This window comes from Sitophilus oryzae, unplaced genomic scaffold (assembly GCF_002938485.1).
Source record: "Sitophilus oryzae breed Bouriz unplaced genomic scaffold, Soryzae_2.0 scaffold_469_pilon_pilon, whole genome shotgun sequence".
NCBI classification, from domain to species: domain Eukaryota; kingdom Metazoa; phylum Arthropoda; class Insecta; order Coleoptera; family Curculionidae; genus Sitophilus; species Sitophilus oryzae.
In genome coordinates this window covers 538,130-561,333 of record NW_022147050.1, presented here as the reverse complement: position 1 = coordinate 561,333, position 23,204 = coordinate 538,130, and the positions used below count along the sequence as shown (strand labels likewise).

Below are 23,204 nucleotides of genomic sequence, written 5' to 3'. Positions count from 1 at the left end.
CGAATATGTAGTAGGTAGTTCTTTTGGACCAGCTTGTTCATATCCGATACATCACTAGTGGTTCTGTGTCATTAGTAGGAATGGCTTATTTTACATTGAAAATTGTAAAAAAAAAATTCTTTTTCAAAAAAAACTAGATCTTTTCTGGATTTTCTTATTTGGAAATTTAATCTACTACCTATGTTGTCATATTATCAAGAAATTATGTTTCTTAACTAAAAACTAAAAAAAAATCCAAAAATTTTTCAAAAAATTCCAAATTTTCAAGAATATTTTTTTGCGAAAAAAACTCTATAATCGTGTTTCTACGATTGAAATATACCACTTATACCACCCTTCTTCCACCCTTAAAAATATTTGCACTTATTTAAGTTTCATCTTGTATATAAGTATATCGATATATTTTAGAAAATTATATCGATATATCCATTGTACCGTTGCGAAAAAAAACACATGTTTTTTTCGATGTAATGCGTAATGCATCGTATGGATCTCCCTTAGATTAACAAAAAGGATCTCCTAATCTAAAGTATGGATCAATGAGGTATGGATACATCAATATTTGTCGATACATCGAAAAAAAATCGTGTTGCGATGCATTAAATCCAATAACTTATTAGTTTGTACAAATATTATTCATTAATTTGTAGTTACAACTTGATGGGTGCATGGATGAAATACTAACACAAATGTTTATTTTCAACTGAATAGCATAACATTTAAAGAAGGCATCTATTTTCTTTGAAAAAGGCTAGATATGATACATGCAATAGAAATAGAAGCAATGCATCGAAGCGAAAATATCGATGTTTTCAATTTATCGATGTATTTCAGACAGCCCGGACAACCGGGACAGCCCTAGTAATGCAGATTAATCAATAATCTGTGGGTGGCAGGCGGCAGAATGGCGGCAGAGGTGCTTGGTGCTTTGCTTTTTGTGGTTGATTTTGATTATTTCATCCATATTTCATCATTTTCGATTTTGCAATTAATCTTTTTAATCATAGCAGATCGGATCACATATTTTAATTTAAAGTTGTTTGATCGGCTGGTTTGTTGGTGGCTTATTGATTATTTCTTTCTGGTCCCTTGGAATTTTCATTTTTTCGGATGTATTAGGTATGTATACAACACTTATTAAGTTGTAAAACAAGAAAAAAATAATTTCAACACAAAACACACTATTTTCATTGCAGTATTAAACTCTGTCGAGTATAAAAAGAATGTAATACTAACCTTTATACCTATTTCAGGTTTTTTAATTTGTTTTTATTTCAATCATTAGTTAAAAACTCAACAGGGATTTTCCTTATTTCAGCAAATGTGATTTGACTTTTTTTTGATTAATTACTTGTTTTACCAGTCTTACTGAGATTTTACCATCTCATTATTAATGAAAGGAGAATTTGTCTGATAATAATCTGTAGTTGTATAGTGTCTGTCGTTTTTCAACAAAAGTTTAGCAAGTTTTGCGTTTACTCCTAGTTTATTCACAATCTGAGTATCTGTGTTCTGAACAATAATACAACACCGTGCTTGCCACAATTCAATTGAATGAACATGGAATGAACCGTATTCTAAGCTGTGAATCAAATCTCACGACACATTTTTAATACTCGTTCAAATGAATGACTCAAAATTGTTAGATACACAATTGTTTTATTTTAATGGAACAAATTTTGCAAAGAGAACAACAGTTCTGTAATTAAAAAATAAATTCTAAATATCCAAAATGTAGTAAGAAGAGAATTTTTTTTATTAGATAGAATTCGGAATCTGAAGAACATATAGAAATGGGACAGGAAAATAAATTATCTTGATGAGACCTGGATAAATTCTGAATATAGCTGAAATATAGATATATAATTTGGTGCCCTCATCAAGACAGCCTTTCTTAAATGGTCTTTGAACAAGCTTAAACAATCTATCAGGTAAGTGATTTGTATTATCATCAACTCGTACCATATGATGGAAAAAATGGCGTCAAAGAGGGCTTTAAAAATAATTTTTACTCCATATAATAATAAAATACAACCTTCTTAAGGCCAACTGGGTGTCTATGTTTTGCTAAGTGCTTTAACATTTGACTTTCACAAAAATCAAGAAAAAGCAAGGGAAGGGTGAAAACTACCACCAATCCTACATAAATTTTAGTATAAATATTTTCAACTAAACTGACGACCGATTTTTTTTTGTAAAATGGTCCAATGGCCCTTCTAGTACTTACTACAATTTTTGTTGTAAAAAACCGCATAAAAGATAAAAATATATTTTTCCGAAGCTGACTTCCAAAATATGTTTTTTGTCACATCAGATTATGCTGGTGCATAAAATCTATTATGCTCTAATAATCTAGTTGGCGAAAATATGGAATTTTATGTTAATATCGCAAATTATAATTGACAACAAGCTTCATAAAAATCTTTAAAAAAATTAATTAACGTTTGGGTTTATTTTTGATCGATGCCCTCTAGCGGACAAATGGAACACTTTTGTATAGAGGTAAATTGTGTCCAATGAACTTATTTTGATTTTAAAAATACATAGTAGTTCTATGTAAACGGAATATTAGGACGCTGTATAGAGGGTGATTCTTAAGTAAGTGCAAATATTTTCAGACCTGGGTACCTATTCTTGATCACTCGTTTCTCTTTACCGTTTTTCAAATAAGTCCTAAATAAATAACAGTTATTTTAAATTGAAAGTTAAAAAAAAAATCTTTTGTGGGTTTTCTCTCTAGCCTACTACTACAGAATATCTAGCTACGCCACAGAAGCCTCGTTACTTGTATAAAATTGTAGGTAGCAAAAGGAGACAGGCTTTAAAAGTCTGTCTCCAAATCAGATATTTTGATGTGCTAGTTTCGCTACTACATAATAGAGGGCAATAAATTTAAAAGAAAACAGTTTTCTACAAACAAAATTTAAAAGAATTTTGTGCAGTGTTGCCAATGTGTAATTCATATCGTAATACTTCCTGATAAAGCTTACCTTCAAATTTGCTACATCATTTAAACATATTAAAATAGATCAGAGCTGTTTTTCTCAGTTTGCCATGTTAGTTGGAATTAAATCTTATGAGCTAAATTACAATCACTTCCTGACGTTTGATTGTATAATTGAATCCTGAATTTTCATTGTAATTCGGCGACAATATAATAAGTATTGTTCTACTATTATGATACCACTTCCTGACGTTCGATTGTGTTCATACCAAGTTCATATTGTATAATCGGGAAAAACGGCGTTAGCGATAGCTATGAAATTAATATCACTGTCATTTTATATGTAAATTTATATGGGAAATGTCATCGATCGTCCTTTTCCAGCCAACTGGACGCCGTTTTTTTCAGAAGCATATCAAGTGATACCATAATATAGTACTATATTACGATACATGGCGTTCGATTGGATTTAAACTTGGTATACTATATCTTCAGTGACATTGTAATATCATGGTACCATGGAGCATGTAAAGTGGTACCTTCTATAGTACCATATTTGATGACATAGCAATATTAGGTACATGGCGGCAATAGGGCTTAAACTTGGTATACTACGTATTTTCGGTGACATTGTAATATGATGGTACTATGATGCATATCATCTGGTACCATAATATAGTACCATATTATGTACATGGCGTTCGATTGGGCTTAAATTTGGGATACTACGTATCTTCGGTGATATTGTAATATTATGGTACCATGGAGCATAACAAGAGGTACCATAATATAGTACCATATTACGATACCATTTCCTGGCGTTCGATTGGACTTAAACTTGTTATACTACGTATCTTCGGTTACATTGTAATATGATGGTACTATAATGCATATAAAGTGGTACCTTAATATAGTACCATATTTCAATACCATTTCCTGGCGTTCGATTGAGCTCATATTTGATATATACTTGCGTATTTTTGATGACATTGCATTATTATGGTACCATGAAGCATATCAACTGGTACCATAATATAGTACTATATTACGTACATGGCGTTCGATTGGGCTTAAACTTGGGATACTACGTATTTTCGGTGACAATGTAATATGATGGTACTATGATGCATATAAAGTGGTACCTTAATATAGTACCATATTACGATACCATTTCCTGGCGTTCGATTGGGTTCAAACTTGGTATACTACGTATCTTCGGTTACATTGTAATATGATTGAACTATGATGTATATAAAGTGGTACCTTAATATAGTACCATATTACGATACCATTTCATGGCGTTCGATTGTTCTTAAATTTGGTATACTACGGATCTTCGGTGACATTGCAATATTATGGTACCTTAAAGTATATTGAGTGGTACCATAATATAGTACACTATTATGATATCATTTCCTGGAGTTCGATTGGGCCCAAATTTGGTATACTTGCGTTTCTTTATAAAGATTTGTTTAATTAATAATTTTAATTTATTTTACGAATTTTAATTTATTGTTCGATGTCGTGACAGCAACTTTTATGCCGAACTAATATATTATTAATTGTACCTGTGTCACTTTAAAATCTACCTAGGTCTATATAAATAACGTGGCAAACGGAAGAAATTTGTTATTATATTATTTTTTAGTCAGTTAACATTTTTTGTACTGCATTTTAATAAATTATTTCCATTATTATTAAACTTATATTTCATTACTAACGTTCCAGCATTAATAAATATCACTATCAATCGCCCTGTATATTATTAATTTTAAAAGTAATTAAAGGTATTTTCATAGTTAACATTATAAGGTATAGTGTATATTAAAAATGTATATGTTTTGTAATAATATACTTAAAACTATTTTAATAGCCAAAGGAATAATTAATATAAGTGTATCTGACAAGAAAAGAAGAATAGAAAGAAACACATACTGCATTATACACAATAAAAAGAATGGGATGCCAATTCAAGTCTTTTTGAATCTGGCAACTGTGCATATTTAGCCGAGCTATAAGGCCGTCGACGAGCCGTCGATCCAAAACCGAAAGTTCAAAATTTCTAATTATATTCTGATTATATTGTCGCGCCATCTAGTATTCTATTTGTGCAATTTTAGCTCTTTCATTTCGAGTATTTTTCTGTTGCGTAGCTAGATATTCTGTGCTACTACCTATGTTGTTTTTTAACTAAAAACTAAAAAAAAAGTCAAACAATTTTCAAAATCCAAATTTAAAAAAAAATATTCGCGAAAAAAACCTCGTTAATCGTGTTTTTAGAGTCGAAATCTACCCCTAAAAATATTTGCACTTATTTAAGACTCACCCTGTATATGTTAAGTATTTTAACGTACCTAGTTCTTGTTATATATTTATTTAACTGCTTTCCTTCATTCTGTTTAAAAGGTAATACTTTCTAAATATATGAAGAGCACTCGGAAAAAGTTCATTTTTAGGGTTCTGTTCCCAAAGGGTAAAAACGGGAACAAACTTGACCAATTTTTTGTTAATTTGATTTTAATGTTAATGCATCATTTTTTTCGTCTTAAAAAGCTAAACCTTTTGGTACCTAAATAAACGGGAATATCGATATCGGTCACAGAAACGCATTTAAAAATGGAAAAACCCATAGAAGTCCATGCGTAATTTGAACTAAAAAGCGCTCTCCTGAACATTTATCGTTTTTGAGCCCTCTTCGTTTTCTAAAGTCATAAATTATTCGCCGGCAATTAATTTATTTTTGTTTCCTAAAATATTTCGATTAAAAGAAAATACGTAAAAGTGGGCAACGCTGTGCCGGTCAAGCTTAATCACGTGACTAAAAGTTTATTTGGTTTGAACTATAGATTTTTTCCAAAAATAAATTCGCCACAAATGTATCAAATATATTTAGTATATTAAAGTGTTACCTAATATTTACAGCCATCACAAAATGATGTATTGTCTGTTTCTTCCCCAGTTTATGGACTTGAACCAAACAAATCTGGCGAGTATCACGAAGAAATGGATGGGAAATCAATTTGACTAATAGTTGAAAACTAAACTTAGTAGTGCAAAAATAACCCTTTAGAGTTATTTTTTTACTCTAAATATTGTCACATTTTAATGTATTATAATTAGTTTGTAGACCAATAAATAACAGATACTTGTTGAGTTTCATTCAAGCTGAAAGTCACAAAATGAAAATTTTGCTGATTTTTAGTGTGATTCCCCCCCAAAAAAATGAAATGAAACCTTTGTATCTAGATCAAGGGCATGCACACGATGGGATCAGGTTTCTGTTGTGTTTTTATTTGTGGGATTATTGGTCACAGCAAAGACTACAACATGTTACATGTTCGCCACATACCTAAATTTCATCACTCTCCCGGTTAAAATTTTATATAGTTAATACTATCTTAAACGTCTAGGAGAGGTATTGATTTTTAAGGAACGGCGTAAAAGGGTAACAGATTGTTCATTTATTTTTACAGGAGTACAAAGAACTTCCATAGGTAAAAGGTATCTCTTGTTGCGTTTATAGGTTTTTCAGGGGTTCGGAAGGAGCGGCATCTTTGACTGAATAGGCAGAGAATATATTTGTCAGCGCCTGCTTGGTTGGCAACACTAATGATTGGTTTCGTCATTGGCTCATCTAATAAAGATTATTTCAGCTGTGATATTTTGGGAATGCTACATGGACTGTAGACTCTTCCTAAATGAAAAGATAAATTTATCAACTCGTAATGGTAAAATAGTTTTTTATGTATGTCATCAAACATGTTTATGTAAATTGCTTTCAGTTGTACATACGCAAGCAGTACATACTCTCAGCAAAACCTCTCAGTCTTGTAAATGTAGATACATTTCAATAGCAGCTATTGAAATACAGCTGCTGTATATTATGTGTACATTTAACAACTTCCTATACCTCCCTCCCTTTTGTACATGGTATTTTTGGTACTGGATCTGGTTTGGTTCATGAAGTTGCATCTGTTGAGAACAGTCGCATCTGTTGATATATTGTTCAATATCTTGATGTATCAATTGTCATCATATCTCCACCTCTTGCTAATAGTTTTATCTTCACTATTGCTTTACGTTGTGAGTGGAGAAGTTTTAATATTTTGTCTTTTAGTGAACTTCAGGAAGTTTCATAGAAATTGTATAAGTTTGATTGATTGATAAATTATATTCTGAAGCTTTATTGTTCATAAATTATTTCTGAGTAGTAGTTCAAAGTGTATTTTGTTTTCATATATCTATAATTGCGTCTTACTTATTCTAGGATTCAAAATAAAAAATAAACGTTTCTTTATTACCTTTAATAGTACCCGAACATGAAAAAAAGAATTGTAAGTTGAAGCTGCATCTTGACTTTCTGACCATCCTGCTGATATGCGTTTTACATTTATAGGTTTTTCAGGGATGCGGAAGGAGCAGAATCTTTGACTAAATAGGCAGAGAATATATTTGTCAGCGCCTACTCTTGTTAGCATATCTTTAAACCCACGAGTTAAAGTTAAAGTTTAACTCGAAATTACTCGTCTTACTTGTTCTAGGATTCAAAATAAAAAAGCGTTTCTTTATTACCTTTAATAGTACCCGAACATGAAAGAAAATTGTAAGTTGAAGCAGCATCTCGACTTTCTGACCATCCTGCTGATATGCGTTTTACATTTATAGGTTTTTCAGGGATGCGGAAGGAGCAGAATCTTTGATTGAATAGGCAGAGAATATATTTGTCAGCGTCTACTCTTGTTAGCATATCTTTAACCCTACGAGTTAAAGTTCAACTCGAAATTACTCGTCTTACTTTTTTCTAGGATTCAAAATAAAAAGCGTTTCTTTATTACCTTTAATAGTACCCGAACATGAAAGAAAATTGTAAGTTGAAGTTGCATCTCGACTTTCTGACCATCCGCTGATATGCGTTTTACATTTATAGGTTTTTCAGGGATGCGGAAGGAGCAGAATCTTTGATTGAATAGGCAGAGAATATATTTGTCAGCGTCTACTCTTGTTAGCATATCTTTAACCCTACGAGTTAAAGTTCAACTCGAAATTACTCGTCTTACTTTTTCTAGGATTCAAAATAAAAAAGCGTTTCTTTATTACCTTTAATAGTACCCGAACATGAAAGAAAATTGTAAGTTGAAGTTGCATCTCGACTTTCTGACCATCCTGCTGATATGCGTTTTACATTTATAGGTTTTTCAGGGATGCGGAAGGAGCAGAATCTTTGATTGAATAGACAGAGAATATATTTGTCAGCGTCTACTCTTGTTAGCATATCTTTAACCCTACGAGTTAAAGTTCAACTCGAAATTACTCGTCTTACTTTTTCTAGGATTCAAAATAAAAAAGCGTTTCTTTATTACCTTTAATAGTACCCGAACATGAAAGAAAATTGTAAGTTGAAGCTGCATCTCGACTTTCTGACCATCCTGCTGATATGCGTTTTACATTTATAGGTTTTTCAGGGATGCGGAAGGAGCAGAATCTTTGATTGAATAGGCAGAGAATATATTTGTCAGCGTCTACTCTTGTTAGCATATCTTTAACCCCACGAGTTAAAGTTCAACTCGAAATTACTCGTCTTACTTTTTCTAGGATTCAAAATAAAAAAGCGTTTCTTTATTACCTTTAATAGTACCCGAACATGAAAGAAAATTGTAAGTTGAAGCAGCATCTCGACTTTCTGACCATCCTGCTGATATGCGTTTTACATTTATAGGTTTTTCAGGGATGCGGAAGGAGCAGCATCTTTGATTGAATAGGCAGAGAATATATTTGTCAGCGTCTACTCTTTTGTTAGCATATCTTTAACCCACGAGTTAAAGTTCAACTCGAAATTACTCGTCTTACTTTTCTAGGATTCAAAATAAAAAGCGTTTCTTTATTACCTTTAATAGTACCCGAACATGAAAGAAAATTGTAAGTTGAAGCTGCATCTCGACTTTCTGACCATCCTGCTGATATGCGTTTTACATTTATAGGTTTTTCAGGGATGCGGAAGGAGCAGAATCTTTGATTGAATAGGCAGAGAATATATTTGTCAGCGTCTACTCTTGTTAGCATATCTTTAACCCTACGAGTTAAAGTTCAACTCGAAAAGATTCAAAATAAAAAAAAGGTTTAGTCACACTATTAAGAGTTATTCTATAATCATTAATTGCTATACTTGATGTTACCATGATCTCATTCTCATGTGTCTTAACAGTTGTCTCATTTGAACTTATTACTTCTACCTTAACATTAATACTAGCTAACAATTGACTACAAGTAAAGACTTCATAAGTCGTTCCAGAATTAACTAATATAAGCTAAATAACCAGCACAATCGCAAGTTCTCTTACAATAATTCTTGCCTAAATTATTATCTAAATAACTCAAGAGTGTTATAAGTATCCTCCGGCTTTAAGTCTTCACAATATGTTTTCTTACATGAACCAGTATTTCTACACTCTTTATGAGAAGCACACTTGGCCTCAAAATCTGCAATATAATATAAACTATTCTTGATACACTTTAACTTGAAGTCAGTTGGTGTTGTTCTTATAGTTTTTAACTTAAAATCTGTTTGTGTAACTTCAAGACAGCTAGTATCATCAACATGTTTATGAGTGATTATGGTATCATAATTTAATTCACGGAAACCCTGATCAACAGTTGTACAATCAGTTGATTTAATTGGGATTATTAGTTGATTGTTGCAACTCTGTGAACTTCCCATTGATAACAGAAAATAAATCACTATAACGGTTATAGTAAAAGTTGGTGGTTTTAAATAATGATACTTCTTGTTCTTCATATTGTTTTCAATAATTGTTTCATCTATTAACCTGGCTTCAACATCATCATATTCTAAATTATTAAGTTCAAAGTATTTATTTTTCAATTTGTTGGTGGATCTCAATCTAAGTTTTTTTGAGAACATTTTGGACGAGTTTTTTTAAGAAGATTTAGCAGTATTTTTTTTGAGCCGAAGTTTTGAGCAGTTTTTGGTTTTTATGAATAGTTCCGTGAAGGTTCCCTGTTGGAGGCTGGTGTGAAATTGACGAGTTTTCCCTTTTTATCAGCAACAATTCCAAGTTTCATTTGTAAATTTTCAATTTCAGCTTTATGAGACGCATTAGTTGTTTTAATGATGTTTGTTATATTATTACCTCTTGTTAGAAAGACATAAACTGCTAAACCCAGATCTTTTTTGGTAATTCTCTTATTGATGAGAGCATCAACAATTTTCCTAGCATCAAATCCCATATATTTGACTCCTTCCCTATTTGATCTAGAAATTAACTCATCAAGAGAAAACTCTTTCAGAAAATCTTCAGCTTTCAAGATAGCCATCGTATAGGATAAGCTATATTTTATGAAATTTATTTGAATATCGAATCAGTGTGCGGTCGACTATGTGTTTAGACTCAGAGACTCATGTGTTCAGAGAGTATTATTATTAAAATATTTTAAACATCTGCAAACAATTTATCTGCAAAACTGCTGGCGATATAGGAACAAATAGACAGAAAAACTTGTTTGTTAAATGTGTGCATCAATAAATACCACAATGCATAAAACTATATTCGAGATATTAAAAAAATGAGTGGAAAGTGACTGTCTAGGGTCGTCATTTTTTTTATCTGGAGAGGGGTAATGTAGCAGCCTAAAATAATTTCTTATTTTTGCGCTACATCTAGCAGAATTTAAGCAAATAATGCCCATCCCTAGTCGGTATCGCTGCAATTTTGGTAGTGCCGTGAATGCCGTTAGATGTGGTGGTGCAGGGTTGCCGTTTATATTATTATTTAAATTTTTCTTTAAATGTTATTAATAACTTTCCTGAAGTTTCCTTATTTCGAGCACAGTTTGGTGTGTATTTACTTTTTGTCGTCAGAAGATAATCTCTGGCAGAATTTTAATATTTTATTCGGATTTTTCGGCACTTCCATTTCAACCACTGGTGAAGTCCCAGGGTGGTTCTCGTCTTCTTTGAAAAGTTTTTTGGTACATCGTATGTGGCGGAGAATAGCCCTGCGAGTAAGTTATATTTTTTCTTTTACTTTCTTTCATATACTTAGAGAAAAAATCATTTATCATAGGTGTATCCCTTACCAACTTAAGGGGAAGATTTGACAATTTGGGAATTTTTTGGAGTAGATTTTGGGAGCAACTTTCGGTTTGGAAACGAGAAGTTCTTTTGAGAACATTTTGGACGAGTTTTTTTAAGAAGATTTAGCAGTATTTTTTTTTTTGAGCCGAAGTTTTGAGCAGTTTTTGGTTTTTATGAATAGTTCCGTGAAGGTTCCCTGTTGGAGGCTGGTGTGAAATTGACGAGTTTTCCCTTTTTATCAGCAACAATTCCAAGTTTCATTTGTAAATTTTCAATTTCAGCTTTATGAGACGCATTAGTTGTTTTAATGATGTTTGTTATATTATTACCTCTTGTTAGAAAGACATAAACTGCTAAACCCAGATATTTTTTGGTAATTCTCTTATTGATGAGAGCATCAACAATTTTCCTAGCATCAAATCCCATATATTTGACTCCTTCCCTATTTGATCTAGAAATTAACTCATCAAGAGAAAACTCTTTCAGAAAATCTTCAACTTTCAAGATAGCCATCGTATAGCATAAGCTATAATTTTATGAAATTTATTTGAATATCGAATCAGTGTGCGGTCGACTATGTGTTTAGACTCAGAGACTCATGTGTTCAGAGAGTATTATTATTAAAATATTTTAAACATCTGCAAACAATTTATCTGTAAAACTGCTGGCGATATAGGAACAATATCGTGTGCATCAATAAATACCACAATGCATAAAACTATATTCGAGATATATCATTAAAAAAATGAGTGGAAAGTGACTGTCTAGGGTCGTTATTTTTTTTATCTGGAGAGGGGTAATGTAGCAGCCTAAAATAATTTCTTATTTTTGCGCTACATCTAGCAGAATTTAAGCAAATAATGCCCATCCCTAGTCGGTACCGCTGCAATTTTGGTAGTACCGTGAATGCCGTTCGATGTGGTGGTGCAGGGTTGCCATTTATATTATTATTTAAATTTTTCTTTAAATGTTATTAATAACCTTCCTGAAGTTTCCTTATTTCGAGCACAGTTTGGTGTGTATTTACTTTTTGTCGTCAGAAGATAATCTCTGGCAGAATTTTAACATTTTATTCGGATTTTTCGACACTTCCATTTCAACCACTGGTGAAGTCCCAGGATGGTTCTCGTCTTCTTTGAAAAGTTTTTTGGTACATCGTATGTGGCGGAGAATAGCCCTGCGAGTAAGTTATATTTTTTCTTTCATATACTTAGAGAAAAAATCATTTATCATAGGTGTGTCCCTTACCAACTTAAGGGGAAGATTTGACAATTTGGGAATTTTTTGGAGTAGATTTTGGGAGCAACTTTCGGTTTGGAAACGAGAAGTTTTTTTGAGAACATTTTGGACGAGTTCATAAAATAAAGAAAAAAACATCTCAAGGTTTCAATACCGAGTATTCCCTCCTCGAGCTGTGACAACCGCTTGTAGACGACGCAGCATGCTTTGGATAAGGTTTTGGATTACACCCTGCAGAAGATACTGCACCAGTGCATTACGAAGCTCTTGAGAGTTTCTGGGGGCCGGTACATGTATTCGTAAACGTGTCTTCATCTCATCCCAAACATGCTCGATGGGATTCAAGTCTGGACTTCGCGGTGGCCAAACAGATCGCGTGATTTGAACCTCATCGACATACGTAGAAGTCATCCTAGCAGTGTGGGGCCGTGCATTATCCTGCATAAAGGTTGCGTTTTCCCCAAGAAAACCCATGAATGGTACAACATGGTCTTCTAGGATTTCGGTGATGTACCTATGCGCATTCAAAGTCCCATTCAAGCATATCGTCTGCCTTGTCGCACAGTGCTTTGAAGGATAGGGTTTGCGGACAAAAATGAAATAAAGCTTAAAAATGGGTTTTTAAAAACATGTTTAATTAAGAAAAAGATCTAGATTGTAAATAATAAATCAAATGAACTCAATCGTGAACGTAAACTAAATAAACTTTTATGAAAAATTATCCTCTGTCTTAGAAACCAAAAAAAAAAAAAAATTTGAACTGTAAAAAAAATCCTTAAAGTTGATGAATCTTAACTAAACTTTATTCAGCTTCTTAGAAGCCCCAACAGTATTTTCCCTGACAATTTCATCAAAATACCTCCAGCGGTTTCGGAGCTCTCGTGACACAGACATACAGACACAAAAAAAATCATACTAAATCAAATCAAATCTTTTTATTAGGCCCCAATATAAAAAATATACAAAATACAAACCATACTTTGGCTGATTAATAGCCTAATAGCCTAATAAGGAGTGCACCTAGAGTGCACGTATACTAGCATAAGTTGCCAGTAGTTGCAAAAAACCTTTACAATTTCAATAGCCCAAGGTCCACATTATTTAATAAAACTGAAAGTACAAGTATTCGATGTTTGGAGTAGAACTCAATAAAAGTGTAGTCAAAATTACAACAAAAGACTAGATTATTTTCAGTCATTTTTTACTGCCGTATAACTTCCGTACCCAAAAATAAAATTGTATATTTCATTATGTACAAAAATAATACATACCTTGGTTAGCTTTCATGACAGGTTTTTTTTAATGAAAAGTCACTTGTTGGTACGATTCGTTTTAATCATAGTAAACGATTGATAAGATAATTTTATTTCTTCTACAATTTTATCATTTTTCATAATGTTTTGTAACGATATTGAGCCTAACAATAAAAGTAATCCTGTTTGTGGTATTTCGATTATTTATCTCTGATATGGGAGCAAAAAAAATTTTTTTTTGCACGCTGAATTTTCATTATTGTCCATAGGCGAAGCATTGTGTGTCGTCGCCATACTCTCACACGTTTGTCTGAACCTGTCAGACAAAATCGCGCCTCATCGGAGAACAATATGCGGCTCCAGTCTTCTATTATCCAAGCCAAGCGCTTTCGTGCAAAAGTCAATCTTGCAATTCGGTGTTCACGGGAAAGGGGCCGGTAGCCATGGATCGAGAGGATAATCTAGCAGCGTGAAGTCGCCTCCTAACTGTCCACTCACTTATGTATGTTTACATTTCTAACTTCTTGCAAATGTACTCCTAACTAAACTATTGTACTCCTTCCTCGTCCCGAACCAGGTCTTCGGGTGAGCAGACCAGTCTCTTCGTACCGTTGAGAAACTGGTTGCACACTGGAAAGACTCACACCCAGGTTTCTTGGAGTTTCACGCTGTCCATGGCCTTCTAGACTCGCTACAATTCGTGCCGCAACAACAGAATTTATGACCATTTTACTTAACACAATATCAATACTAACGCAAACAATCCGCAACTGAGAGCAATCACACATGGAATTAGTGATGGGTTGTTATTTAACTATCTGTTATTTTATAACAATTATTTAGAAATATAATATATATATATATATATATATATATATATATATATATATATATATATATATATATATATATATATATATATATATATATATATATATATATATATATATATATATATATATATATATATATAGATATAAAATAACGATACGCAGAGATCGACCGTTCGTGAAACGAACTCACCTCTGCCCCGGCAAAAAGAGAAAAAAGCTGAATACAAGCTTCCCTCAAAATCCTCTTAAAATTCCTGCCTTCAGTTTGATCGTCTATGTTGTGGTGCCCTTTTATTGCGGTGAATACTCCTTTCTCATTAACTTTTTCTGTTGTTTCGCATCTTGTCTGTGGATACTTGGTGCATCTGACATCTTCCACATTAATAAATAAATAAAATTCATTAATACGTAGGTATATGAAATATTATAGAAGTGTAGTTTCTAGTTTATTTACCTCATAGCAAGCCTCTCATATATGTTTTTTCTCTATCACAAGATTCGCTTTTTTATTGCGGTGAATACTCCTTTTTTATCAACATTTCCTGTTGCCTGGCATCTTTTCTGGGGATACTTCGTACATATGACATATGAAAAATTTTGGCTTTAAGTAATAATAGGCATTGGTTTTCTTTATTTTCGACAATCCTCCCAAGCGAAGGAGATTTCATTTGAACTTGATGCTGATGGTTCATCTTTTTGTAAATGGTGACCATTTTTGTAAGTTCATCCATTAAAGACCATTGAGGCTGTCATAGTTCGTTATAGTGGAAGTTGTTAGTTTCTGAAAACATTGCCCAGTCAAATGTATTTTCTTCCTAGAATATAAATCCGGTGTATCGTCCTGTTCAAAGTTGCCAGCTTCTAAAAAGACTCCCCCATTTTTTCCTAAAATGTATGCTCTTAAACGGTACTTAACTCTTGATCTGATGACGCCAAGAAATTTTCCAATACATCTTGGTTTAAACGATATGTATATATAGTAAATTTTATACCTCTTTTTCAGATCTTCAAATAACAATTTCAACATAAATGTTTTTTGGTCTTCCATACATTCTCTTCCCAGACACACCCCCAGTTTCACGAAACCTCTTCAAAACGCGGGAGACAAAAATTTATTCACAGAATTTTTTTTGGCGATATTAGCCTGTGTTTCACCATTTTTAAAAAAGGTTCACAATGCAAACTTTAATATCCATCGACACATATTTTCCACAAAACATATTCCTTGCTAAACAAATTCTTCTCCAGTTGCGTTCAAAGTCTTCACAAGACTAAACATAATCAACATCTAAAGCACTGCTGAATCTTCCACTCCAACAGTGTTTTGAGTCAAATTTTCCCAGTGTTCCACAGCGTGAAATCGCTTTTGGATATTGTATGAGTAAACAGTTTTGTGGCGTATTTTTCAATGATATTTTGTGCGCAATGTCCAAATCGGTTTGGTTTGTGAAGAATACACTTTTTTGCATAACATATTTATTTATTTCTTTTTCATTAAAAATAAATCCTTGACCTACGTAATGATTCCTAAGTAACTTAATAAGATGTGGTACATCAGCAAAAACATACATCTTATATTCCGTTGCTGTATTATGGAACCAAGTTTTAGAAGTACTAATGTTCAGTTTATTATGCAGATCTCTGTTTCCGCCGCCTAAATCTCTAACTTGTAAAAACTCTCTCTCATTATTGTTATTTTATTATTATCTAAATAGACATCTGTAATATTTCCAAATAGTTCTTGTTCTTACCATTGCTACAATTGGGAAACCAGTACTTCCAGCAAATTTTAGGATCTCAAATAAAATATCCTTTTTTATTTGACAATCAAAAGAATAAAACATTGGTTGTTTCCAACCAATGAACAGTTTACCTGATAACTGTTACCTCTACGTAATTGAATGGTTTTAAGGTTTCGTCACTTGATTTATCATAAGGTATACATTTTCTAATGATCACAATGTGGGTTTTAAATCTAACTGACTTGTACACTAAATAAATATTCTTTTAATTTTTTAACAAAGGAAAACGGTGTGTTTGCAGTCTTTTTAACATCTGGCGAGCGGTGTGGCTCTTGTCACAAGAGCCAAAAGGCAGACATTGATAAAGTTGATCGTTATAAATAAACTATAAATATTCCCTAATTTTTTTATTAGTAGGATTAAGAAAATACGCCTTTTTTAAATCTATGGTTAAACAGTTCTAAAATCTTCCAAATTAAAGTGGGGACGTTCATGATTCCTGTTAAGACTTTTAAGGTTTAATATAAGCCTGTATTTACCATTTGTTTTTTTCCCAAAGGAATAAAATGACCGCTTCTTTAGGTAAATGTTGCTTATGTGTCTAATGCATCAGCCGAATGTTACACGATATTTCTTTTATAGAAAAATTGTGGCTCTGAAAAGAACCGGTTTTGCTTCTTGAGCTGCTAGTACCTCCGCCGAGACCTCAGCCGCAGCCTATTAGGTAATATATACTGCATAATGAAAATTATCATAAAAAATTACATACTTGTTATCAAGTACACAACAAACTTACTTCCAGAATTGCGCCACCACAGACATGTCTGCCGACATTCTCCTTCGACGTGCCGGATTTGCGTCTGGCGTAACCGCCATCACTACCCTAGAGAATGTCGGCTCACGCTGTGCCAGCTCAACATTGTGGAACCCGTACCCGTACTCGAATTCACCACTGATAACGCTTAGGATAGAAGCGCTACCATCACTGTGTTCGCGTTCGAGCTCCATCTCCATTAGCCAATAATATATCCACTACTCAGTGATATTGGAGAAAATAATGCGCAATTCTTATATACCTCGTCCATTTTATCTGCTTCTACCTTCAAATATCGTAATATTTTAGAAATTGAACCCTAGTTCAAATGGAAACTTGTGTGTATTCCAGAATTGGGCCACCACAGACATGTCTGCCGATATCCTCCTTCGACGTGCCGGAGTTGCGTCTGGCGTAACCGCCATCACTACCCTACAGAATGTCGTCTCACGCTGTGCTAGCTCAACATTGTGGAACCCGTACCCGTACTCGAATTCACCACTGATAACGCTTAGGGTAGAAGCGCTACCATCACTGTGTTCGCGTTCGAGCTCCATCTCCATTAGCCAATAATATATCCACTACTCAGTGATATTGGAGAAAATAATGCGCAATTCTTATATACCTCGTCCATTTTATCTGCTTCTACCTTCAAATATCGTAATATTTTAGAAATTGAACCCTAGTTCAAATGGAAACTTGTGTGTATTCCATAATTGGGCCACCACAGACATGTCTGCCGATATCCTCCTTCGACGTGCCGGAGTTGCGTCTGGCGTAACCGCCATCACTACCCTACAGAATGTCGGCTCACGCTGTGCTGGCTCAACATTGTGGAACCCGTACTCGTACTCGAATTCACCACTGATAACGCTTAGGGTAGAAGCGCTACCATCACTGTGTTCGCGTTCGAGCTCCATCTCCATTAGCCAATAATATATCCACTACTCAGTGATATTGGAGGAAATAATGCGCAATTCTTATATACCTCGTCCATTTTATCTGCTTCTACCTTCAAATATCGTAATATTTTAGAGGGGTGAATCCTAGTTCAAATGGAAACTTGTGTGTATTCCATAATTGGGCCACCACAGACATGTCTGCCGATATCCTCCTTCGATGTGCCGGAGTTGCGTCTGGCGTAACCGCCATCACTACCCTACAGAATGTCGTCTCACGCTGTGCTAGCTCAACATTGTGGAACCCGTACCCGTACTCGAATTCACCACTGATAACGCTTAGGGTAGAAGCGCTACCATCACTGTGTTCGCGTTCGAGCTCCATCTCCATTAGCCAATAATATATCCACTACTCAGTGATATTGGAGGAAATAATGCGCAATTCTTATATACCTCGTCCATTTTATCTGCTTCTACCTTCCAAATATATCGTAATATTATTTTAGGGAATTGAACCCTAGTTCAAATGGAAACTTGTGTGTATTCCAGAATTGGGCCACCACAGACATGTCTGCCGATATCCTCCTTCGACGTGCCGGAGTTGCGTCTGGCGTAACCGCCATCACTACCCTACAGAATGTCGTCTCACGCTGTGCTAGCTCAACATTGTGGAACCCGTACCCGTACTCGAATTCACCACTGATAACGCTTAGGGTAGAAGCGCTACCATCACTGTTCGCGTTCGAACTCCATCTCCATTAGCCAATAATATATCCACTACTCGGTGATATTGGAGAAAATAATGCGCAATTCTTATATACCTCGTCCATTTTATCTGCTTCTACCTTCAAATATCGTAATATTTTAGAAATTGAACCCTAGTTCAAATGGAAACTTGTGTGTATTCCAGAATTGGGCCACCACAGATATGTCTGCCGATATCCTCCTTCGACGTGCCGGAGTTGCGTCTGGCGTAACCGCCATCACTACCCTACAGAATGTCGTCTCACGCTGTGCTAGCTCAACATTGTGGAACCCGTACCCGTACTCGAATTCACCACTGATAACGCTTAGGGTAGAAGCGCTACCATCACTGTGTTCGCGTTCGAGCTCCATCTCCATTAGCCAATAATATATCCACTACTCAGTGATATTGGAGGAAATAATGCTCAATTCTTATATACCTCGTCCATTTTATCTGCTTCTACCTTCAAATATCGTAATATTTTAGAAATTGAACCCTAGTTCAAATGGAAACTTGTGTGTATTCCAGAATTGGGCCACCACAGATATGTCTGCCGATATCCTCCTTCGACGTGCCGGAGTTGCGTCTGGCGTAACCGCCATCACTACCCTACAGAATGTCGGCTCACGCTGTGCTAGCTCAACATTGTGGAACCCGTACTCGTACTCGAATTCACCACTGATAACGCTTAGGGTAGAAGCGCTACCATCACTGTGTTCGCGTTCGAGCTCCATCTCCATTAGCCAATAATATATCCACTACTCGGTGATATTGGAGAAAATAATGCGCAATTCTTATATACCTCGTCCATTTTATCTGCTTCTACCTTCAAATATCGTAATATTTTAGAAATTGAACCCTAGTTCAAATGGAAACTTGTGTGTATTCCAGAATTGGGCCACCACAGATATGTCTGCCGATATCCTCCTTCGACGTGCCGGAGTTGCGTCTGGCGTAACCGCCATCACTACCCTACAGAATGTCGGCTCACGCTGTGCTGGCTCAACATTGTGGAACCCGTACCCGTACTCGAATTCACCACTGATAACGCTTAGGGTAGAAGCGCTACCATCACTGTGTTCGCGTTCGAGCTCCATCTCCATTAGCCAATAATATATCCACTACTCAGTGATATTGGAGGAAATAATGCGCAATTCTTATATACCTCGTCCATTTTATCTGCTTCTACTTGAAATTGAACCCTAGTTCAAATGGAAACTTGTGTGTATTCCAGAATTGGGCCACCACAGACATGTCTGCCGATATCCTCCTTCGACGTGCCGGAGTTGCGTCTGGCGTAACCGCCATCACTACCCTAGAGAATGTCGGCTCACGCTGTGCCAGCTCAACATTGTGGAACCCGTACCCGTACTCGAATTCACCACTGATAACGCTTAGGGTAGAAGCGCTACCATCACTGTGTTCGCGTTCGAGCTCCATCTCCATTAGCCAATAATATATCCACTACGGGATTCTTATATACTAATTCTTATATACCTCGTCCATTTTATCTGCTTCTACTTGAAATTGAACCCTAGTTCAAATGGAAACTTGTGTGTATTCCAGAATTGGGCCACCACAGACATGTCTGCCGATATCCTCCTTCGACGTGCCGGAGTTGCGTCTGGCGTAACCGCCATCACTACCCTAGAGAATGTCGGCTCACGCTGTGCTAGCTCAACATTGTGGAACCCGTACCCGTACTCGAATTCACCACTGGTAACGCTTAGGGTAGAAGCGCTACCATCACTGTGTTCGCGTTCGAGCTCCATCTCCATTAGCCAATAATATATCCACTACTCGGTGATATTGGAGAAAATAATGCGCAATTCTTATATACCTCGTCCATTTTATCTGCTTCTACCTTCAAATATCGTAATATTTTAGAAATTGAACCCTAGTTCAAATGGAAACTTGTGTGTATTCCAGAATTGGGCCACCACAGACATGTCTGCCGATATCCTCCTTCGACGTGCCGGAGTTGCGTCTGGCGTAACCGCCATCACTACCCTAGAGAATGTCGGCTCACGCTGTGCTAGCTCAACATTGTAAAACCCGTACCCGTACTCGAATTCACCACTGATAACGCTTAGGGTAGAAGCGCTACCATCACTGTTCGCGTTCGAACTCCATCTCCATTAGCCAAGAATATATCCACTACTCAGTGATATTCGAGAAACCTATATAGAACATGTCATTACTTTTTCTTAGGTATTTCTTTAGATTTCTTCAATTCTTTAGGTAAATGTTGCTTATGTATCTAATGCATCAGCCGAATGTTACACGATATTTCTTTTATAGAAAAATTGTGGCTCTGAAAAGAACCGGTTTTGCTTCTTGAGCTGCTAGTACCTCCGCCGAGACCTCAGCCGCAGCCTATTAGGTAATATACTGCAAATGAAAAAGTATCATAAAAAATTACATACTTGTTATCAAGTACACAACAAACTTACTTCCAGAATTGCGCCACCACAGACATGTCTGCCGACATTCACCTTCGACGTGCCGGATTTGCGTCTGGCGTAACCGCCATCACTACCCTAGAGAATGTCGGCTCACGCTGTGCCAGCTCAACATTGTGGAGGAACCCGTACCCGTACTCGAATTCACCACTGATAACGCTTAGGGTAGAAGCGCTACCATCACTGTGTTCGCGTTCGAGCTCCATCTCCATTAGCCAATAATATATCCACTACTCGGTGATATTGGAGAAAATAATGCGCAATTCTTATATACCTCGTCCATTTTATCTGCTTCTACCTTCAAATATCGTAATATTTTAGAAATTGAACCCTAGTTCAAATGGAAACTTGTGTGTATTCCAGAATTGGGCCACCACAGACATGTCTGCCGATATCCTCCTTCGACGTGCCGGAGTTGCGTCTGGCGTAACCGCCATCACTACCCTACAGAATGTCGTCTCACGCTGTGCTAGCTCAACATTGTGGAACCCGTACCCGTACTCGAATTCACCACTGATAACGCTTAGGGTAGAAGCGCTACCATCACTGTGTTCGCGTTCGAGCTCCATCTCCATTAGCCAATAATATATCCACTACTCAGTGATATTGGAGGAAATAATGCGCAATTCTTATATACCTCGTCCATTTTATCTGCTTCTACCTTCAAATATCGTAATATTTTAGAAATGGAACCCTAGTTCAAATGGAAACTTGTGTGTATTCCAGAATTGGGCCACCACAGATATGTCTGCCGATATCCTCCTTCGACGTGCCGGATTTGCGTCTGGCGTAACCGCCATCACTACCCTACAGAATGTCGTCTCACGCTGTGCTAGCTCAACATTGTGGAACCCGTACCCGTACTCGAATTCACCACTGATAACGCTTAGGGTAGAAGCGCTCCATCACTGTGTTCGCGTTCGAGCTCCATCTCCATTAGCCAATAATATATCCACTACTCGGTGATATTGGAGAAAATAATGCGCAATTCTTATATACCTCGTCCATTTTATCTGCTTCTACCTTCAAATATCGTAATATTTTAGAAATGGAACCCTAGTTCAAATGGAAACTTGTGTGTATTCCAGAATTGGGCCACCACAGACATGTCTGCCGATATCCTCCTTCGATGTGCCGGAGTTGCGTCTGGCGTAACCGCCATCACTACCCTACAGAATGTCGTCTCACGCTGTGCTAGCTCAACATTGTGGAACCCGTACCCGTACTCGAATTCACCACTGATAACGCTTAGGGTAGAAGCGCTACCATCACTGTGTTCGCGTTCGAGCTCCATCTCCATTAGCCAATAATATATCCACTACTCAGTGATATTGGAGGAAATAATGCGCAATTCTTATATACCTCGTCCATTTTATCTGCTTCTACCTTCAAATATCGTAATATTTTAGAAATTGAACCCTAGTTCAAATGGAAACTTGTGTGTATTCCAGAATTGGGCCACCACAGATATGTCTGCCGATATCCTCCTTCGACGTGCCGGAGTTGCGTCTGGCGTAACCGCCATCACTACCCTACAGAATGTCGTCTCACGCTGTGCTAGCTCAACATTGTGGAACCCGTACCCGTACTCGAATTCACCACTGATAACGCTTAGGGTAGAAGCGCTACCATCACTGTGTTCGCGTTCGAGCTCCATCTCCATTAGCCAATAATATATCCACTACTCAGTGATATTGGAGGAAATAATGCGCAATTCTTATATACCTCGTCCATTTTATCTGCTTCTACCTTCAAATATCGTAATATTTTAGAAATTGAACCCTAGTTCAAATGGAAACTTGTGTGTATTCCAGAATTGGGCCACCACAGACATGTCTGCCGATATCCTCCTTCGACGTGCCGGAGTTGCGTCTGGCGTAACCGCCATCACTACCCTACAGAATGTCGTCTCACGCTGTGCTAGCTCAACATTGTGGAACCCGTACCCGTACTCGAATTCACCACTGATAACGCTTAGGGTAGAAGCGCTACCATCACTGTGTTCGCGTTCGAGCTCCATCTCCATTAGCCAATAATATATCCACTACTCGGTGATATTGGAGAAAATAATGCGCAATTCTTATATACCTCGTCCATTTTATCTGCTTCTACCTTCAAATATCCTAATATTTTTGGGGAATTGAACCCTGGTTCAGAGTAAGAACTTGTGTGTATTCCAGA

The 23,204-nt window shown here is 36.0% G+C and overlaps 1 long non-coding RNA gene across 2 annotated transcripts; it reads left to right on the top strand.

The window, feature by feature from the left end:
- The first annotated feature begins 903 nt into the window (after window positions 1-903).
- Window positions 904-7,154, top strand: LOC115886129. Of its 2 annotated transcripts, none has more exons than XR_004050837.1 (3): window positions 904-1,119; window positions 1,763-1,931; window positions 5,904-7,154. It is a non-coding gene; the product is annotated as an uncharacterized LOC115886129 (long non-coding RNA). The 2 variants fall into 2 exon arrangements; XR_004050836.1 differs by having other exon boundaries at window positions 5,867-7,154.
- Window positions 7,155-23,204: the final 16,050 nt, after the last annotated feature.